At 44.8% G+C, this 19,679-nt stretch overlaps 1 protein-coding gene across 3 annotated transcripts in view; it reads left to right on the forward strand.

Moving 5' to 3' along the window:
- The first annotated feature begins 1,913 nt into the window (after positions 1-1,913).
- ITGB1 (integrin subunit beta 1) overlaps positions 1,914-19,679 on the forward strand; it is a 71,529-nt gene continuing 53,763 nt past the window's right edge. For all 3 annotated transcript variants that reach the window (XM_066279173.1, XM_066279175.1, XM_066279176.1), the window contains exon 1: positions 1,914-2,068. The gene's annotated coding sequence lies outside the window, so the exon portion shown is untranslated. The remainder of the gene's footprint in view (positions 2,069-19,679) is intronic.

Below are 19,679 nucleotides of genomic sequence, written 5' to 3' on the forward strand. Positions count from 1 at the left end.
CATAATGGGATTCCTCATCAGAGTGTACCAACCCACATCATGCAACAGTCAAGGGTGTGTGTGTGTGTGGGGGGCAGGGGGAAAGCTTAGTTTTGAAAAGATTTTAGGATTAAAGGGGTGGGAAAGGCTTAGTCTTAAAACTAAGCCTTAGGCCCATAATGGCGAACCTTTTTATAAAAACCTCCCACTTTTGCAGTGCTGGTCAACCTGGTCCTTGCCGCCCACTAGTGGGTGGTCCAGCTTTCATGGTGGACCAATTGTGGTGCTGTTTGGTTGCTCCACTACCACCCACCATAAAAGCTGGAACACCCACTAGTGGGCGGCAGGGACCAGGTTGACCAGCACTGCAAAAGTGGGAGGTTTTTATAAAAAGGTTCACCATCAGGGTCATAGGCTATATAACTACCCTGCCTGCTTACAGCCTGTCCCCCACACCCAATGCAAACTATAAGCGAGCAAACATATACTTTATTTACAAACTTATTTGACCAACAACCTCTATTCCCCATTCCTTCTCCTAATCTGCCATTCTGACTGCCTCCTCCATGAGGCTTCCCTGCCCTGCCTCCATGGGCTCTTCCTAGAATGTAATCACCCTTCCCTGAACAATGTGATCTCCCTTCCTTTTAAAACCTTTTGTTGCAAAAAGCCCTCCCTCAACACACATTAGTATAACTACACCCAGCCCAAGGAAGAAGGGCAACTGGTATCACCTGGGCAACAGGCATCCACGTGGGCAGCTCCATCTTCAACAAAGTGAGCACAATATATTTTATCTGCCCAAATCATTACACGCAATGGATTGACTCTGCATAGATCCAATACAGACATTTACAAATTAGTCTTCCAATATGAAAAAGCAGGACATGTAAGAGGACACTTTTGGAAGGAGGATGGAACTTACAAAAGAAAGGCTGGTCACCTTACTAATGAGGAATGTGCAAATGTTCCACAGGTGGGATTACTATACTTTTTCCTGTCTAAAAGGGCAGCCAAATGGGTACCCTAGCTTCTGAACTGCTACTTTTTCAGTTTCACAGATCTCAGCATCTGAGCTCTGCCCCCAACAGGGTGCCTCAACTCACCAGGTGGCAACGCACATCGTCAGCTTGCCAGCAACCTCTTCTGAATTACTGAGTTTCAGTATAATATTGGTTGGTACAGGTTTCACTCAACCTACCAATTGTGTCCAGCCATTCTCATAATGAATGCTACCCTTCTCTCTTAAATGTTCCTTCTCCAGCCTCCATCTCCACCTACTAAAAAAAAGTGATAAATAGAAACTGTATTCCTAAGGATGAAACTTTTCCTTCTCATCTCCGCTTCCCATAAATGGACCGCCAGATTCATCTAACAAAGAAAGCAGTCTCCCACCCCACACACACAAAAAAACTTGCCTCCTCTCCATCTTTCCCGGTACCTGTCTCTTTCCCCAGTCTTCAACTTTCTTGTGGACACAGGTCAAGAAAACTATTACTCCAGAAAACCAAGAATGGCCTTAGCTAATAATTCCTTTTTCAAAAGAAAACGTTTGGGGCCCGCGGAGCACTAAGGAGCAGCGGACTGAGTGTCCTGCCTTGCCCGGGGCTGCAGGGGTGCCCTGGACGGTGCGCTAGACAGTGGTTGTGCGGGCGCAGACCCAGCCCTGGAGAGCGAGCCCAGCCGCCTGTTCCCGGGGCGCGGGAGTCCGGAGTGCAGCCACACCTTCCCGACTCGCGGAGGAGGAAACCAAGGCCACGACCCACCCTCCCAGTCCGACGCCCGGGACAGCCCTTTGTCCAGCCGGGCTTCCTGCTCCCGGCCCCGCGCGCTCCCGCCCGCCCGCGCGCGCTGCTGACGCGGCCGGGAGGAATGCGTTTCCGCAGGGAGCCGGCGGCGGGGCGGGGCGGGGCGGAGAGGCCGGCTAGGGTCGCTGGCGGCGGGAGGCGGCTCCGGCCCGCGAGTCCCCGCCCCGCCATGGAGGAGGAGGAGCTGCCGCGCCCGAGACCGGAGGCCCGGCTCCCGCGGAGAACCGAGCGGAGCGCGGAGGAGCAGGCCCGAGCCAGCTCGGCCCGGAGCCACGGGGAAGGTAGGGCCAGGGCCGGGGCGGGCGCGGGCGGGCGGCGGTCCTCGGTCCGGGGCGGGTGGGCTGCAGCCGGAGGGGCGGAAGTGCGGGCCGCCCGCGCTCTCGGACGGTCCCCGCCGCCTCCACGCCCCGCAGTGGCCGCCAGGGGAGGGTCGGTTCCGGGTGCCTCCCCTCGGGGCCGGGACTGGGTGCGGGGACCGGGGCGCCCGCCGGTCCGAGTGGTCTCGTTGCCGCGTGGCCCCGCTCCCCGCGCGGCGGTGGGCGCGCCGGCGGGAGCCAGTGGAGGCCGCTCCAGACCGGCGGCCCCCGGCGGTGCACTTCCCCGGTCGAGGAGTTGTCCGCGTGTCCTGCGCGCGGCGGCGGCGCGGCTCTCGCCCGCGGGAAGTGCGGGCCCGGCGGCGGGCGGTGCAGGCGCGGCCCTATGCTCTCGCCCTCCGGGTTGGGAGCCGCGCTCAGTTCCCGGCCCTACGCTCCGGGCGCGTTCTCACGGGGCGCCCCTTCCCTTTCCGACGCCCTGGGCCGGTTCACTCTGTGTCAATTCTTAGGCTTCATGATGACCAGTGCTGTTTGAAGCAGGACCAGTGTTTAATCGCTAAGCAGTTTTTATGGGATCAAATTTGTGCTTTTGAGTCAAAACCTAGCCCAAGTTTGTGTGATCACTGGTAAATGATACTTTGGGCTTCCGTTTTCTCGTCTCCAAAATGGGAACAAGACTACCTACACCAACAACAAAAGTAATAATTATTGTAATAACGACAGTGAGGACCATCCTTAGCTCTGTGCGCTTTATCGGTGTTCTCATGTAATCCTGAAACCGATCCAATGCGGCAGGGTCTGTTTCATCCCCATTTGTAAAATGGTGAAACTGAGGCACAGGGATCATAAGTAAACAATTTGGTCGTCCCGCTGGTGAATATAGAAGCCATAGCATGTAGCCAAGAGCCCGTGTTTGAGTCACAGGTCACTTTTGGTAACTGCAGTACAGTTGTGAAGATCAAATGTATAAACTGTAAAACACTTAGATTCGATGCTTAAGAGTTGATTCCTCATCCCCTTTTGGTATATTGCAAAGGTTTTTAAAACTCTCACTTACATAGCATGTAATTAATAACCTCACTGGTAACTTTTTGTCGGGTCTGCATCCACATACATACTTAGTTCACAAAATTGTTGGATGGTTTGACTTCGGATGGCACAGAGATAACATGCTAAAAGGATTTTGATTAGGCATCGTTTTTCAACAACACACCACCTTTAATATAGATTGTACAGTTGACCACTTTTACGAGTGATTAAGGAATTTTAATTTAAGTTACCTGGTCTACATTTGGGGTCATCATGGTCCAGAGTGGGCAAGACTCATCGGAGAGTCCCACTATAATGTTCATGTTTTTAAATAATTTTGGTTCAGTGATCGATATTAAATGAGTGACTGAAGATGAAATGATAAAGAGAAAACAGATGAACCAAAGTGGTATTTTGATCACAGTCATTTGAGAAGAAAGCCATTTTACTTACCCTAAAATTTGGTATAAAATGGAAGGTGTTGTTAGAATGCTAGTTTAAAAGACGGGATGTGGTTAATACTTCTATACATAGAAAGCAAATTAACAAGTCATCTGTGTTGACTTCACAGATCTAAATTTTTAAGTTTTTATCGTATTAAGATTGTTTTCTAAATCTCCCTCAACTTTCTGCCCATGAAAAGTAGAGAATCAACAATGCTGAAAATTCTGGGTTTAGTAATATTAACAAGCTTTCTTAACTTGCTGGTTGCTAATTAAAATCTGCGCCTATTTGCCACCATTGAGTGAATATGCAGTTCTATATTCATAACAATAAATTCCGAACTCTAGGAGCGACTCTGGGAAAGGACATCTGGTTGCTTTATAAAATGAAAATTAGCCTGACCGGGTGGTGGCGCAGTGGATAGAGCGTCGGACTGGGATGCGGAAGGACCCAGGTTCGAGACCCCAAGGTCGCCAGCTTGAGCGCGGGCTCATCTGGCTTGAGCAAAGAGCTCACCAGCTTAGACCCTAGGCCCCTGGCTCCAGCAGGGGGTTACTCAGTCTGCTGAAGGCCCGTGGTCAAGGCACATGTGAGAGGGCAATCAATGAACAACTAAGAAGTCGCAACGCACAACGGGAAACTGATGATTGATGCTTCTCATCTCTCTCCGTTCCTGTCTGTCTGTCCCTGTCTATCTCTGCCTCTGTAAAAAAAAAAAAAAAAAAAAAAGAAAAAAAAAAAGCAATAAAAAAAAAAAAAATGAAAATTAACCAAATAGTTTAACATGGTGCAGGTTTCCATGGAATGCTCGCCACTTTATGTCTTTATTTGGCCTCTTGACAAATAAGGAGTGGCTCACAGCATGGAACCGCAGCATAATAGTCTATCTAAAGCAAGTTTTTCTTTAATATCCTGTCAGTACACTGGCTAACTCTTAACTGCACTGCTAGAGTGATGAGATCAAACACCTAACTGCTAAATATTTCAGCACTTTGAGGTCTGAGAATTTCAATTTCTGAATGTGTAACCAGCTGAACTTATCTGAGGATTCACACAGGCTGTAGTTGGAAAGTTAGGGTCGGCCAGGTTGTGGGTACACCATAGAGGATTATATGGTTAAAATATGTAAATGTCTCTTACATTAGTAGGTCTGTTCTGATTTTGGTAACATATATGTGGGATTTTTCTCTTTTGTGTTGTTGCAGAGGTGGGAGTCTCCTTGGGTAGGGAGGATGCATTGACAGGGATAAAGGTGGGAATCTAAAAGGTCATGAAATAGCAGTATCTACAGATGTAAAAAGTTGAAAACTGTTACAGTGTGTACCTCAGTTAAAGGCAGTGCAGTGCACAGCCTTAGACCAGGGGTTCTCAACCTGTGGGTCGCGACCCTGGCGGGGGTCGAACAACCAAAACACAGGGGTCGCGTAAAGCCATCGGAAATCCGCTGGGGTCGCGACCCACAGGTTGAGAACCGCTGCCTTAGACTATTTCAGTTGGTTGGTAAGTGAAAAGAATGTGACTTTTCAGGGGCTGTGTGCAAAGGGGTCCAAACCATACTTGGTAAATTCTCATCTTTTTAAAGATGGCTCATTCTAAGACTTTTACACAGTTTATTTTTATTAATGGAATAATAAAGTGTGGGTTTTTAGAAGTCAGTTACCTTTAAACTTTTTTTTTGTGACTTTAGAAGATAAGGTTAACTGTTTAGCAATATGCTAAAATTCATGCGTATACCATCTCATCGTGAAATACGTGTGGGCTAGGTCTGGGTAGATGCAAAGGTGTCTAAAAAAGCATTTCCCTTCCCCAGGTTCTAATTTCTTTGTGTGACAGTTCAGTGAGTGATTTAAGTGTTTGTGGGTTTTCCCTTTGATTGGCATGCATGAGGTTGAAGCCAGACCTGGTAGTCTTTTAAGACAATTCGAGGAGCAGTTTGATGCAGTCAAGGTTTCTTGATTGAGAGGTGGAAAGCCTGGCTTTCATGCAAGCACCACCATTGCCTTTCTCTGGGAGCTTAGTGAAAACATTTCACCCCATGGTTTCTGTGTCTACACCAGAAAGTAGTGGTCTCTCTGTCTCCCTCATTCTGTGAGCAGAAGGCTACCTCCTGCTCAGCTTGAGCAGTGCATAGAGTAGCTCTTCTCTGTCCTCCACGAAGACCATTTTCTTGTGTCCTCACCAGAGATGGGGAGGAGCTGTGCCTAGCACTCATCTAGAGAACACCTGACAGTGCTAACCAGGCAAATCCAGCTCTTTGTGGGGACATGGCTCTGTGATCCATTGCATTTTAACCTGTGTATTGAGTGGCTGTTACCCAGGAAATGCCAAGCTGAATGGGTGAGCAAGAGGTTTGACATGGGCATTGTTGTTATGTATATTGTGGAGTTGGGACAAGTTGTGTGCCATCGAAGGAGACATAACAAATACCAAAGAATATTTTATACAGTGTGCAATATCAAATATTCTCTAATAGGTTTGGAGAAAACTATCAGCCCTGGGGGAAGTGGTGAGGGGAAGGCGTTGTAGTGGAGCTTGCCATGGTTGAGAGCAAAGCTAGGGATGACGGATGGGTCTCTAAGGACAGTGTGGTTACAAAGCAGAACCCAGTCTGATTTAGCAAATATTGTGTGACTACTTTTACAATTGAAGACCTAGATCAGGGGTCCCCAAACTACGGCCCCGCGGGCCGCATGCGGCCCCCTGAGGCCATTTATCTGGCCCCTGCCACACTTCCAGAAGGAGCACCTCTTTCATTGGTGGTCGAGAGGAGCATAGTTCCCATTGAAATACTGGTCAGTTTGTTGATTTAAATTTACTTGTTCTTTATTTAAATATTGTATTTGTTCCTGTTTTTTTTTTTTTTTTACTTTAAAATAAGATATGTGCAGTGTGCATAGGGATTTTGTTCATAGTTTTTTTTTATAGTCCGGCCCTCCAATGGTCTGAGGGACAGTGAACTGGCCCCCTGTGTAAAAAGTTTGGGGACCCCTGACCTAGATTCTTGCCCTCCAGCCGTGGTGTAGTGAGGTTCACAGCCGCACACAGCTACAGTAGAAGTTGATGATAGAATTAAAATAACACTCTTATTGAGCATCATTAAAGATCTGTTGTTTACTGGACTAGGCACTATGAAGATGTTTTTTGACCACAAAGAAAGGAATAGTTAATCTGCTTATTGTGTTTGGTGAAGAGGTGAAGAGATGAAGAGCCAATGAAGGCCAAAAAACCCCCAAAAAACCAGAAAGGTAGAAGAAAAATTAGTATTTAAGTTTGTTGTAGGGAATGTAATTTCAGTGGAGTGATGAGGAAAGTACTTACATGAAAAAAATGTTTTGGAATGTACCATATGAAGTATGCTTGTCACAGGCCAGTGTACATATTTATTGAATGAATATGGAAGTGACTTAGCTTTCATATTCTATGAAATAGGGGTAGTAATTTATTAGCTGTCCAGTGTTTTCTAGCTTATGTGTGATTTATTTCATAGTATGATTTTAATGCTTCTTTAAAGAGGTGGTGGTGGGTCATACTTGATTATTGCAGGAGGAGGTTGTAGTTTGTAAAAGTGCATTTAATGTTATGTTACAGTAGGAAAACACAACAGAAACAATAGGAGATGGATGTGTGCTTATAAAGAAGCATGGGTTTGAAAAGATTAGGAACCATTTATTAGCTAGTCACTTAGGTTCTTCTGTTTGGAGGCCTACGACCTGTGAATGAGTTGAAAACTAAGAAGAAAATTCAATTAATCAAGTAAACTGGTCTGTACATCACTATAGAGACATTTGTTGCTAAGGATTCATATTCATGGTCATATTTTATCCTTACAACAATTCTGAGGTAGATATTATTCCCAGCTTAATGCTTCGTAAAATGAGAAAAAGTTATTTCTCCCTATGTTTAGTTAAGTTTTAAAACATTATACATTTAGGCCCTGGCCAGTTGGCTCAGTGGTAGAGCGTCGGCCTGGCGTGCGGGGGACCCAGATTCGATTTCCGGCCAGGGCACACAGGAGAAGCGCCCATCTGCTTCTCCACCCCTCCCCCTCTCCTTCCTCTCTGTCTCTCTCTTTCCCTCCCGCAGCGAGGCTCCATTGGAGCAAAGATGGCCCGGGTGCTGGGGATGGCTCCTTGGCCTCTGTCCCAGGCGCTAGAGTGGCTCTGGTCGCAACAGAGCGACGCCCCCTGGTGGGCAGAGCGTCGCCCCCTGGTGGGCGTGCCGGGTGGATCCTGGTCCGGCGCATGCGGGAGTCTGTCTGACTGTCTCTCCCCGTTTCCAGCTTCAGAAAAATATAAAAATAAAATAAAATAAAATAAAACATTATACATTTAAATCATACCCAGTGCTGCTTTTCCCCCTCCACTGCAGGGCAGAGGGGAGATGTGGCAAATGATGTCAGGATTTATTAAAGTTTTGGTCAAGTAAGAATTTTGGGGTGATCTACCTAAAGGGAGGCTAAAACGACACAATCTGGGAATGTAGCTTCTCACTCTCCTTGTTTGAAATTATGTAGGAGAAATCTTGCTTTCAAGTGCTTACTGATTGATACCACTAATCTAATATGGATGGATAACTGATTTTGCTAGTTCCATTCACAATTATTTTTGTAAATTTCCTCAAAGTAAAATATCCTAACTGTAAGAAGAGTCACTAAGTTTTTCTTTTCCTCTCACAGGGAAAGGCAGGCTCTATAGACACAGCAAGTGTAGAAGGAACAGCTGTCAAGGCTGGTTGGAAGCAAGTTGTTTGCTTGGTAATGTCTTAACTTTTTTGAGTGGAAGGAGGAGCTGGGAAGAATTGAGTTCAGGCAACTTTTCGTGCTGAGTTTGCATCAGTCCTTAATAAAATGGCTTATCGTTTTGTTTAAGTGTTTATTTTTCTGCTTGTGTTTAAAGTCTGTCCTTCTGCAGTCTTGGGGTTTACTTTGTGCCCCTTCGCCAATTTTGTTTTTTAATTTAATACTTTTCCCACTCCTTACACAAGGTTATCCATTTTCTGAGCATTGTGGTGGTATACCAGTTGTCCACAGTGGTAATCAACCTGGTCCCTACCGCCCACTAGTGGGCGTTCCAGCTTTCATGGTGGGCGGTAGCGGAGCAACCAAAGTATAAATAAAAAGATAGATTTAACTAATGTAAGTTGTTTTATAAAGATTTATTCTGCCAAACTTAGTGACAATCCGACATAAAGTACTTGGTAAGTAATTATTATTATATGCTTTAACTTGCTGTAACTCTGCTTTATAAATTTTATAAAGTTAAGTTACTTCCCTACTTTATAAATCTCCATTACTGTGGAACCGGTTGGTGGTTGGAAAATTTTACTGACAGAGATATAAAAGTGGGAGGTAGGTGTAAAAGCAGGGGTCTCAAACTCGTGGCCCGCGGGCCGCATGCGGCCCGCCGAACAATTTTGTGCAGCCCACAGACTAATCCACGAAGTTCAAAATATTTTGGATAAAATTAAGTAAGCCCGTGGATTAGTCTGCGGGCCGCACAAAATTGTTCGGCGGGCCGCGAGTTTGAGACCCCTGTGTAAAAGGGTTGACTACCCCTGGTTAGATCACCATGGATTGTATCAAAATGTATCTAGTTGTTTTGTGTTAGTTTAAATTCTGTGAGGCTTTTCCTGTCTCTTTGATTCTGTTCCTTGTGTTGATAAGCTCTATAGAGCATTTCAGCGTAAATTTCTGTCCTTAGCTCTGCACTTTCTGTACAGTTTTTGATCACTGTTAGATCTACTTGAGATCATAAATTCATCTAGATTTTTCTCCTATTTTCAGAAAAGATTCTTCACTTCCTTTAACTTTTTGACCTGACAAAGTTTTTCCTAGTTCAGTTTTATACCCTTCTCTCCCTGCACTTTCCATGTACTTACCTTGGAGGCGTTATATTGTACTTGCCCACATGCAGTATATCCATTCAGGTGTACCTTTCCCTGGCACATTGTGGGCTGGGTGCTGGGTGGTGATGATTGATCTTCCTCCCATGTGTTCATTTTCCTGGGGAAGCTGGGTATGCTGTCTTCAGTCTGCTGTTCTGTCATTTCCTTAGGTAGTAGCCTTGTTAAGAGCTACTTTTAGGTTTCACATTCCTTTAGGAACCTGTAGCTTTGGAGCAGCGAAACCTTTGTTGTTGGCAGCTTCAGGCTGGTGTTATCACTGGCTAAGAAGGGGTCTGCTCAGAAAAACTTGTTTTCTGGGTGGGAGTAATGAAGTTCAGGAAGTTTTCCAGGTAAGGTACTGTTCTTGTCACCCATGGAGGGTGGAAAGAGCGTCACCGGAGCCGTCAGTTGCATCTTTGACTTGGAGTACTTATCCTTTCCTTTTTCCTGGTCTCTAGTTTTTCCTTCCTTCTTCATCCCTTCTTCTAAGTTTTTGTTAATCATTAATTCTTACTTAATATTTGGGCCATAAGCATTTCTATGGTTACCTCCACATACCTTTTCCTATCAAACAAGGGGGAAAAGTGTGGGTTTTGCACTTCCTGTAAGGAGCAAGGTGCTCTCCCTCCCAGCTCTCGCCCTCTCTTTTGGGGTGTAGCTGGAGGTCAGCAGGGTTTCTCAGATATACGCATCCCCCATGGTTCTCCGCGTGGGGGAAGCAGGGTGCACACAGCACTCCAACCCCAGTCAGGGCCTCAGGTAAATTGCAGCCCAGATGATGGCTTGACTGCAACCTGAAAGAGACCCTGGGCCAGAACTACCCAGCTAAGATTTCCCTGGATTCCTGACTCTCAGAAACTGAAACACAGTAAATGTTTTAAGCTGCTAAATTTGGGGTCCGTTTGTTATGGAACAGTAGATAACTAGAACAGAGGCATTGTCCACAAAGTAAGGGAGATTAACAGTTGCACCTGGAAATTATAGTCGATTCACAGGTTAGAGCAGGGGTCTCAAACTCGCGGCCGGCGGGCCGCATGCGGCCCGCCGAACAATTTTGTGCAGCCCGCAGACTAATCCACGAAGTTCAAAATATTTTGGATAAAATTAAGTAAGCCTAGGGGCCTACTTGTATTTTTCATTTCTCTAGCATCCTAGCTAGATATTAGCTTAGTTAACAGCAGTTGTGATGCGAACTACAGTTTCTGGTCGTTTTGTGACACTGAGTAAACTGCATGTACGATTGTGCTTGTTGTACTGATTTTTTTTTGTTTTCAACTGCAGTGAGAAAAGTGTTGTGTAACAGTTGCCTTTTGTAGACCTAGTGCGGCCTGCCAGCTGTGATCTTGCTCTGCGGCCCACATGCTGAGTTGAGTTTGAGACCCCTGGGTTAGAGCCAGGAGTGCCCCTGGCTACGTGCTTTTGTTGACGGTGTTCTGAGAGGCTGAGCAGCAGCAGAGCTTCCCATACAGCTTTGCTCATTGGAAACCTACTTAACAGAGAAAGCATGGGCATTTATTTTAAGCAGATGGGGTAGATATCCCAGCTCTGTTACTTATACAGGATGGGGCAAAAGTAGCTTTACAATTGTGAGTACATGACGGAGTTGATTCTTGTATTATTATTTATTCTTGTGTTACATATTTTTATATGAACAACTGTAAACCTACTTTTGCCCACCCTTGTATACGGGCACATGGTAGATATGCAGTAAATACTTATTGACTTGAATTTAATTAGTTGTATTGAATAAAAATATGTCCTTGTGCAGATATTTTTGTGAGCAGAAATCTTTTGCAGATGACTCCTTTTTATATGAGTTGGCTTCTGGGCACCTTATTTTAAACCTTGAGATAAATGTAATTTACCACATTTTCCTAAAGTAATTTTTCTCTAAAGGGTGATTGTTTAATTTCTACAAATATAGTGCATGTAAAGTTTTTAAGGATTTTTATCTGTAAATGTAAAAGGAAATGCCAAATGAGTTATTCGTGATATCATTAAACACATTAATAAATAATAAATATGTATTAAGAGTTTGAATGGGACATAAAACCATACTTAACCTTGAAGAAATGAGGTGAGTTTACAGCAGGGATTATAAAACAATTAGGTACAATTTTTAATTTTTTTAAAAAATTTATTCATTTTAGAGAGGAGAGGGGGAGAGAGAGAGAGAGAGAGAGAGAGAGAGGAGAGACAGAGAGAGAGAAGGGGGGAGGAGCTGGAAGCATCAACTCCCATATGTGCCTTGACCAGGCAAGCCCAGGGTTTCAAACCGGCGACCTCAGCATTTCCAGGTCGATGCTTTATCCACTGCGCCGCCACAGGTCAGGCCACAATTAGGTACAATTTTTGCCAGTGTGAACACTTGCACATATTTGTGGGTGTTAACCACTAAAATGAGATTATTTGGGGGAGATGCTTAAGATTCTTTATTATTCAAAGAATGAATTCTGACTCCTTAGATAAAATTGAATATGGTAGAATAGGATATTAGGATGAACTGCTTTTATAGGAATGAGACATACTGTAAAACCTGTCAGTATACTCATGAAATTTAAGAATTAAAATAACTTTTGTTAACCTGACCAGGTGGTGGCACAGTGGATAGAGTGTTGGACTGGGACACAGAGAACCCAGGTTCAAAACCCTGAGGTTGCCGGCTTGAGTGCAGGCTCATCTGGTTTGAGCATAGCTCACCAGCTCGAACCCAAAGTCACTGGCTTGAGCAGGGGTCACTCGGTCTGCTGCAGCCCCCCAGTCAGGGCACATATGAGAAAGCAGTCTTTGAACAACTGAGGTGCTGCAACGAAGAATTGATGCTTCTCATTTTTCTCCCTCCCTTTCTGTCTGTCCCTATATGTCCCTCTCTCTATCTCTCTGTCACACACACACACACAAATAACTTTTGTTAGCCTCCATTCACTTTGAAGGCCTAAGAAATAAACTCATCAAACGTTTTTTAGGTCCTTTTCATTTTTGTGTTCTGAGTCAGTTTTAGCACTGGAAGGATGTTCTTTCCTTTAAAATAGTGACTAAGTTGGTTGTCAGAAAATTACTGTATTTCCCTATGTATAAGATGCACCTTAATATTGGGGCCTGAAATTTGAAAATAAAGTTATTGAATTCAAGTTTATTCATCATAAAATTCATACAACTCCTCATCTATGTCAAAACTCCCATCCATTAGCTTGTCCTCATCTGTGTCTTATGATGAATCACTGTCTTCATATATTGCCTCGTCCTCAGTTCCATCTATGGCATTTGAAATGCCACACTTCTTAAATGACTTGGCAATGATCTCAATCTTGATATTATCCCAGGATCTTTTCACCCAGATACAAACTTCTCCTATAGTTGGTTTCTTCACTTGTCCTGCTGGTGTCAAATTGTCCCCAGAAGACTTTATCCATTGGTTTCATTTGTGTCTCACGGCAGCTTTGAAGGGTTTGTTAATGCTGACATCAAGTGGTTGGAGCTGGGATGTCAAGTCTCCAGGTATGACGGCAAATTTTGTTTTTGGCTCTGCAGCAATCTTCTTTGTGTTTGTTGTTATGTGTGCCCTGAACTGATCAACCCAATAAGGCAGGGTTGTGTAAGAGCCCACCTGGTCTCCTTCTCCAAACTTTCTCAAACCAGATCTTCATCTCATCCTGATCCCTCCAACCCTTGTCATGAATGTGGATAATCACTCATCAAGGAATGTCTTCTCTTGGCATTGTTTTGTGTTTGAAAATTGGCATACGAGGCAGCTTGATTCCATAGAACAACTTTATAACAACTCTTTTCATGTCCACTTGTCTTCACAGTTACAGTTTTCACCCCCTTCTTATCAACAGTTCTGTTACTTGGGACATCAAATTGAAGGGGGACTTCGTCCATATTTGCAATCTGTCCCAACTCAAACTGATGTGTCTTCCAACACTGAATGACAAAATGATGAAATTCAAGGACCTTCTGCTCACAGCTTTCAGGCATCTTTTGGGCAAGTCTGGTGTGTGTGCGCATGCTCAGTTCATCCCATTTCATTAACCTGAAGCATCAACTGTGTCCTCCTTTGAAATCAGTAACTTCTTTTTCATTAGCAGTTCTTCTTGCCTCATGCTGAACCATCTTTATGAACACAGGAATTCCAACTGCCCTTTGCTTTTCAATCCATACCTTCAATTCCCTCTCTAAATCAGGCCATTTTGCAGACTTGCTTCTCACAGCCTTCTTCTGCCGTGGCGTTTTCAGTAGGGTTTCTTCTTCCTGTAGCCAGTCTCGGATTGATCTCTCAGTTGGAGGAGGACCCAACTTAGTTCAGCAGCATGATTTCCATTCACTTTTGCAAACTGGATCACTTTTAACTTGAATTCAGCACTGTATGAAAATCTTTTCAGAGCCATTTTTGGGCAGAACATGGCAAAATGTAACCTATCGTAATATACTGGTAACAAGTGCGAAACAATGAGCGCAAAGACAAGTGTGAAAAAGCTGGAAATGCAAGTAATCTTACAACCACTGTGTGAGACGTACCTAGTTTTTAGACCCCAAATTTTTTGAAAAAGAGTGTGTCTTAAACGTGGAAATACGGTACAGTTCAGTGAAGCACAGGTGAGGTTGCAGCTTTGGGACTTGAAGATCTGGTTTCAAGTTTACCTTTGTGACTTTGGAGACATTATTTAACATCTCTGTGGTTTGTTCCTCATCTGTAAAAACGAGGATATTGTAATGTCATTGCGACCTCTGCTGGAGGAAACAGCTATTTGTTTTTATCTTTGTTGTCATTGTTACAGTCATTGGAAGCAGTTGCAATAAAAGTGACATTACTTTTCGTTACAAAACTCAGCATCCGTGGTATTCTGGTCTGGGCCTGGGCCTGGTGATGCCTTGCCTGGCCCTGTGATACAATTCGGTCTTCCCGTTTTAGTCCTCAGAGGGCAGCGTTCCCTGATGAAATCAGGTGGTACACAGCCTCCTGATTCAAGTTTCTACTAGTATGATGTTTTTTTTCAGGGCAATTTCCATACTGTTTTTAGCTTCTCCTGTATTTGCTTCCCCATGAGAGAAGCAGCCTCAAATTATTTAAAAAAAATTTTTTTTTAGATTTTATTTATTCATTTTTAGAGAGAGAGAGGTAACAGAGAGAGAGGGAAGAGCAGGAAGCATCAACTCCCATATGTGCTTTGAACAGGCAAGCCAGGGGTTTTGAACCAGCAACCTCAGCGTTCCAGGTTGATACTTTATCCACTGTGCTACCACAGGTCAGGCCTCAAATCATTCTTTTTTATTTTTATTTGTTTTAGGTATGTTATTACCTACCCTGATCTTTCTTTAAGGTGGTCTGTGATATTAATATTCAGAAATGTAAGGTGGCCTGTGATATTAACATTCAGAAATAACCTGTATTTGTCTAATTTAGTGATACAAAATGTTAAGCCTAATCTGGAGGGACTTGAAACATTGAAGACATGAACAAAATCTGATTACACACCAAAGCTTTATTGTCTAGCTTGGCCAAGTGGTGGCAACTCCGACAGAAATCTGAGGGAGAGCGCGCTAGCACTTTGTTATACTTAGTTTTTATAGATTTGCAAGCGGGAAGTACAGAAGCAAAAATTGCAATTAGGTGCCCTTTACCACTATTGGTTATAGTCATAAGCCCTTTAACATGATAGGACCATGTTCAATTTGCAAGCCATGCATCATTTTGGAGAAAACAAAATTTACAAGTCAACACAATGATAGAAAAATGTCTCTTTACATATTAAGAGACATTCCTATATTTTCTAGTGTTTATCCGCCATCTCACTGTCCAGAGTCACACACATTAACTTCATGCATTCACATGGGAGAGGTAGTTTCCGTGGGGACAAATGCCCACAAATGGCTCATCACTATAAGAAAAGGTTTATTTTGGCTTCTCTCTTTCTGCACCTGGCTAGCCATTCACCCCTTTCCCCACAGGTGTGGTGGAATGTCAGGGAATCCATGTTTTCCTTCCCTTTGCATTTACAATACAATGCCAAGGGCCATCCTGGTTTTATGCCAATCACAGTACAGAGATTATTCACAAAATTTCTCTGCACACAGTAACCCAAATTAATAAAATGTTCTTTAAGCCTCTTAAAATATTAATATTGATTCTGTAGCTTTTGGTACTTTACAACACCTGCGGGTGAGGTGGCGCAGTGGCTCCTCAGGGCTCCTCACAAAACACCAGGGTTCTGCTGCTGCTTTTGTTATTTTACATACATATCATTATGAATCTGTTAGAAAGCACATTAAATAGAATATTCCTACTTAGGTGTGGAACTTAAAATAAGGATCTAATTATACTTGTTAAAATAATTAGCATCTAATTAATGTAATAATTAGCATTGGATTAAACTTTATTATTTGATATTGTATCAAAATAAGTACTGTATGAGTGGCAACATTGTTTACAGTTTTATTTTTGACCCTTATATCTGTCCTTTCTAACATATCTTGTGTCTCCCTTAGGGTACATCAGTCCAAAGTTTTCTGGTTTTAATTATGATTGAAAAAAGCTAACCATTCAAACATAGTTACTTTCTTATTCAATCAAGTTTGTTGTTGAACACCAGCCATAAAATGTATTAATGATAACAGCAGTACTTAGGCAGTGCTTACAGTGTGCCAAAACTTGCTTTTAACTTATCAACTTATTTAAACTTCAGGTAACCCTTATAATACAAGGACTGTTGTCTTCTAGAGGAAACCAAAGTATAGATTAAATAATTTGCCATTATCTCCTACCTAGGTAGTAGCTGATCAGAGATTTGAATTCATGCATCTGCTTCCACAGTCTAACCAGCAATTTTCAGCCTTTTTCATTGCGCGACACACATAACTAATTACTAAAATTCTGCAGCACACCAAAATTTTTATTTTTTGCCGATCTGACAAAAAAAAATAGGTATAAATGGACTCACTCACACTGGACAGTTATTGTGTTGTCTGTTGTCATTTTTTTTTATTTGACAATCTAAGGAGAAAGAGATCAGTGCCCCTGACTAAATAGGTAGTATATGTTTTAACAATTCTTAAGCACACCAGCTGAAAATCTGCACTCATAGCTCTTTGTCATGAATTGTCACGTAGTGGTGGTTACAATACATTGCTTGCCCGTGTTAAGCTTACTGTTTGTTTTGAGACTTTTGCATATTTTCCAGTTACCCATATCTATAGTTCCCTCATTTATTAAATATTAAGATGCTGTGCTAGATAAAGAAGACATGAAGAAATAACTTAGATGGCAGCTGCCAAGGCACAGCCGTGGTACACATCTACAGTAGGTAGGGAAGAGCTACATGTGTCTTAAATACTAAATCTTTTAAGCCAAGCTGCTTTAACTTGTTTTACTCTATGTATATGTGTTTAGAGGGGACTTACCTGGTATAAATCAGCCTCCAATTCTTCTCATCTTTAGGGGCTCAGTAATGTCTTCAGCGACACTTCTCCTACTCTGGCCTACCAGTTTTTCCGACCCAGTCCAGTCCAGTGGCCTCTGTGTACTGTGTTAGAAACCTGTTCTGGTCTCTTGCACCTGGCCACCACTCTGGCCTTGCTGCTGAGAGCAGCTCTGTGACTCACTTCTGGCTCACTGCATCGTGCCTCCAGCGCTTCCCTTAGCCCCTGGGGCTTCCCTGGCAAGCTCCTGGCTGTGGCCTTCTGCAGCAGCCTTCTGGGCAGGTGCACTGTCGTTCTTAGAAGTGTGGGGGTTAATGTCCCCTGGGGCAAGCTTAGCATTTGGGGCTGTAATTGCTAAAAACCCACTTTTGCATGTGCTTCTCCTGTGGAAAGACTTTATACACTTCTCAAAACTTCTCAGCAAGGTCAGGCCCCTAGGCACCTCCTGCAAGTAAGTCAGGTATCCTGGGGTTGGCTTTTTCTCTTCTTCTGGGTACTCTGTCTTGGTACCTCTCTCCTGGGGTCACCTTCTGAATACATTGCCCGCCTGGACTCCTGTTCTTTCTCAGGCTTTGCTTTGGGGAAGAACACTGCCTAAAACAAGTAGCCCCTGTAACTACAGTTTCTCTTAGCCCTTCTTACCCAAGCCTGCCTATCTGAACATTAGAGCCTCTGCTTACCTCCCAGCTTTTCCCCTTGTGTCATGTGAGCCCCGCCTCTCAGCTGCCCGGTGTGTGCGCGGCAGCCCTGCCTCTCAGCTGCCCGGTGTGTGCATGTGAACCCCTTTTCACACCTGTCTGGCATGGTCTCGAGGCCTTTGACTTTGTCCTCCTCTTTGTGTTAACTGTCAGCCCGCGCCCTGTGCACCCCTTCTGCACTTGCTCTGCACACTGGTGGGTTGAGTCAGTGATTTCCAATGGTGGTCTGAGAACCTGTGGGAGGTTGTCTCAGTAATCTGAGCATTTCTACACAATTTCTAAAAATAATTTTGTGCATTTGTGCCAACAATTATAATAATAAACAACATGTGGATGGTACTGAGTAATTATTTCAGTGCCTGTGTTTGTATTTGCTGGTATGTGTAAGTTAATTTTGGTTCATAGAGTATAAAAACTGGGAGCTTGAGACTTTTTATATCTAGCTTTAAGTTGGCTTATACATACTATAAATGAATTGAAAATTGTTATCACTAGAGTATCCATAGTAACCCTTTACTATTAAAAGAGGGTCTGCAACCTCACTAATCTGAGAAACTCCTCTTTTCTGGGCTTCTGAGTGATGCCGAAGAGAAGAAATGTTGTGCAGTTTAATATACTGTATTTTTCGCTCCATAAGATGCACTTTCCCCCCCAAAAGTGGAGGAGAAAATGCCCGTGTGTCTTATGGAGCGAAAAATAGAGTATTTTGTTAAATATTTTAACATACCATTTGGTTCAGAATATTTTTTTTTCTTATTTTCCTCCTTAAAATGATAGGTGTGTCTTATGGTCATGGAGTGAAAAATACGGTAGTCAGGCAGCAGTATTTGAGCATAGACTTGGTTCCAATCACTTCAAGGTATGGTACATGAGGAAGACTTCAAGGCCCTGTCTCCTTGGGGCCTAGAGCCCATTGGAGAGATGAGTATTAACAAGTCATTTCAAGTGAAACGAGTGTTACAGTTGTCCCTTTATGAATTAGGGTGCCATTACCTGCTGGGTTCTTGGCACTGCTCTGTAACTCTGTTGCGCTGTCCTGATGTCTACCCTCCTCCTGGCACTGCGCTGTCCTGATGTCTGCTCCCTCCTCCTGGCACTGCGCTGTCCTGATGTCTGCCCCCTCCTCCTGGCACTGCGCTGTCCTGATGTCTGCCCCCTCCTCCTGGCACTGCGCTGTCCTGATGTCTGCCCCCTCCTCCTGGCACTGCGCTGTCCTGATGTCTGCCCCCTCCTCCTGGCACTGCGCTGTCCTGATGTCTGCCCCCTCCTCCTGGCACTGCGCTGTCCTGATGTATGCCCCCTCCTCCTGGCACTGCGCTGTCCTGATGTCTACCCTCCTCCTGGCACTGCGCTGTCCTGATGTCTGCCCCCTCCCGGCACTGCACTGTCCTGATGTCTACCCTCCTCCTGGCACTGCGCTGTCCTGATGTCTGCCCCCTCCCGGCACTGCACTGTCCTGATGTCTGCCCCCTCCTCCTGGCACTGCGCTGTCCTGATGTCTGCCCCCTCCCGGCACTGCACTGTCCTGATGTCTGCCCCCTCCTCCTGGCACTGTGCTGTCCTGATGTCTGCCCCCTCCCGGCACTGCTCTGTCCTGATGTCTGCCCCCTCCTCCTGGCACTGCGCTGTCCTGATGTCTGCTCCCTCCTCCTGGCACTGCGCTGTCCTGATGTCTGCCCCCTCCTCCTGGCACTGCGCTGTCCTGATGTCTACCCTCCTCCTGGCACTGCGCTGTCCTGATGTCTACCCTCCTCCTGGCACTGCGCTGTCCTAATGTCTGCCCCCTCCCGGCACTGCGCTGTCCTGATGTCTACCCTTCTCCTGGCACTGCGCTGTCCTAATGTCTGCCCCCTCCCGGCACTGCGCTGTCCTGATGTCTGCCCCCTCCCGGCACTGCACTGTCCTGATGTCTGCCCCCTCCCGGCACTGCGCTGTCCTGATGTCTGCCCCCTCCCGGCACTGCGCTGTCCTGATGTCTGCCCCCTCCTCCTGGCACTGCGCTGTCTTGATGTCTGCCCCCTCCTCCTGGCAGTGCGCTGTCCTGATGTCTACCCTCCTCCTGGCACAGTCCTTACTTTCTATTTCAGAAGCACCGCTGGGTGTGACCT

Source organism: Saccopteryx bilineata, chromosome 5 (assembly GCF_036850765.1).
Source record: "Saccopteryx bilineata isolate mSacBil1 chromosome 5, mSacBil1_pri_phased_curated, whole genome shotgun sequence".
Classification (NCBI taxonomy): domain Eukaryota; kingdom Metazoa; phylum Chordata; class Mammalia; order Chiroptera; family Emballonuridae; genus Saccopteryx; species Saccopteryx bilineata.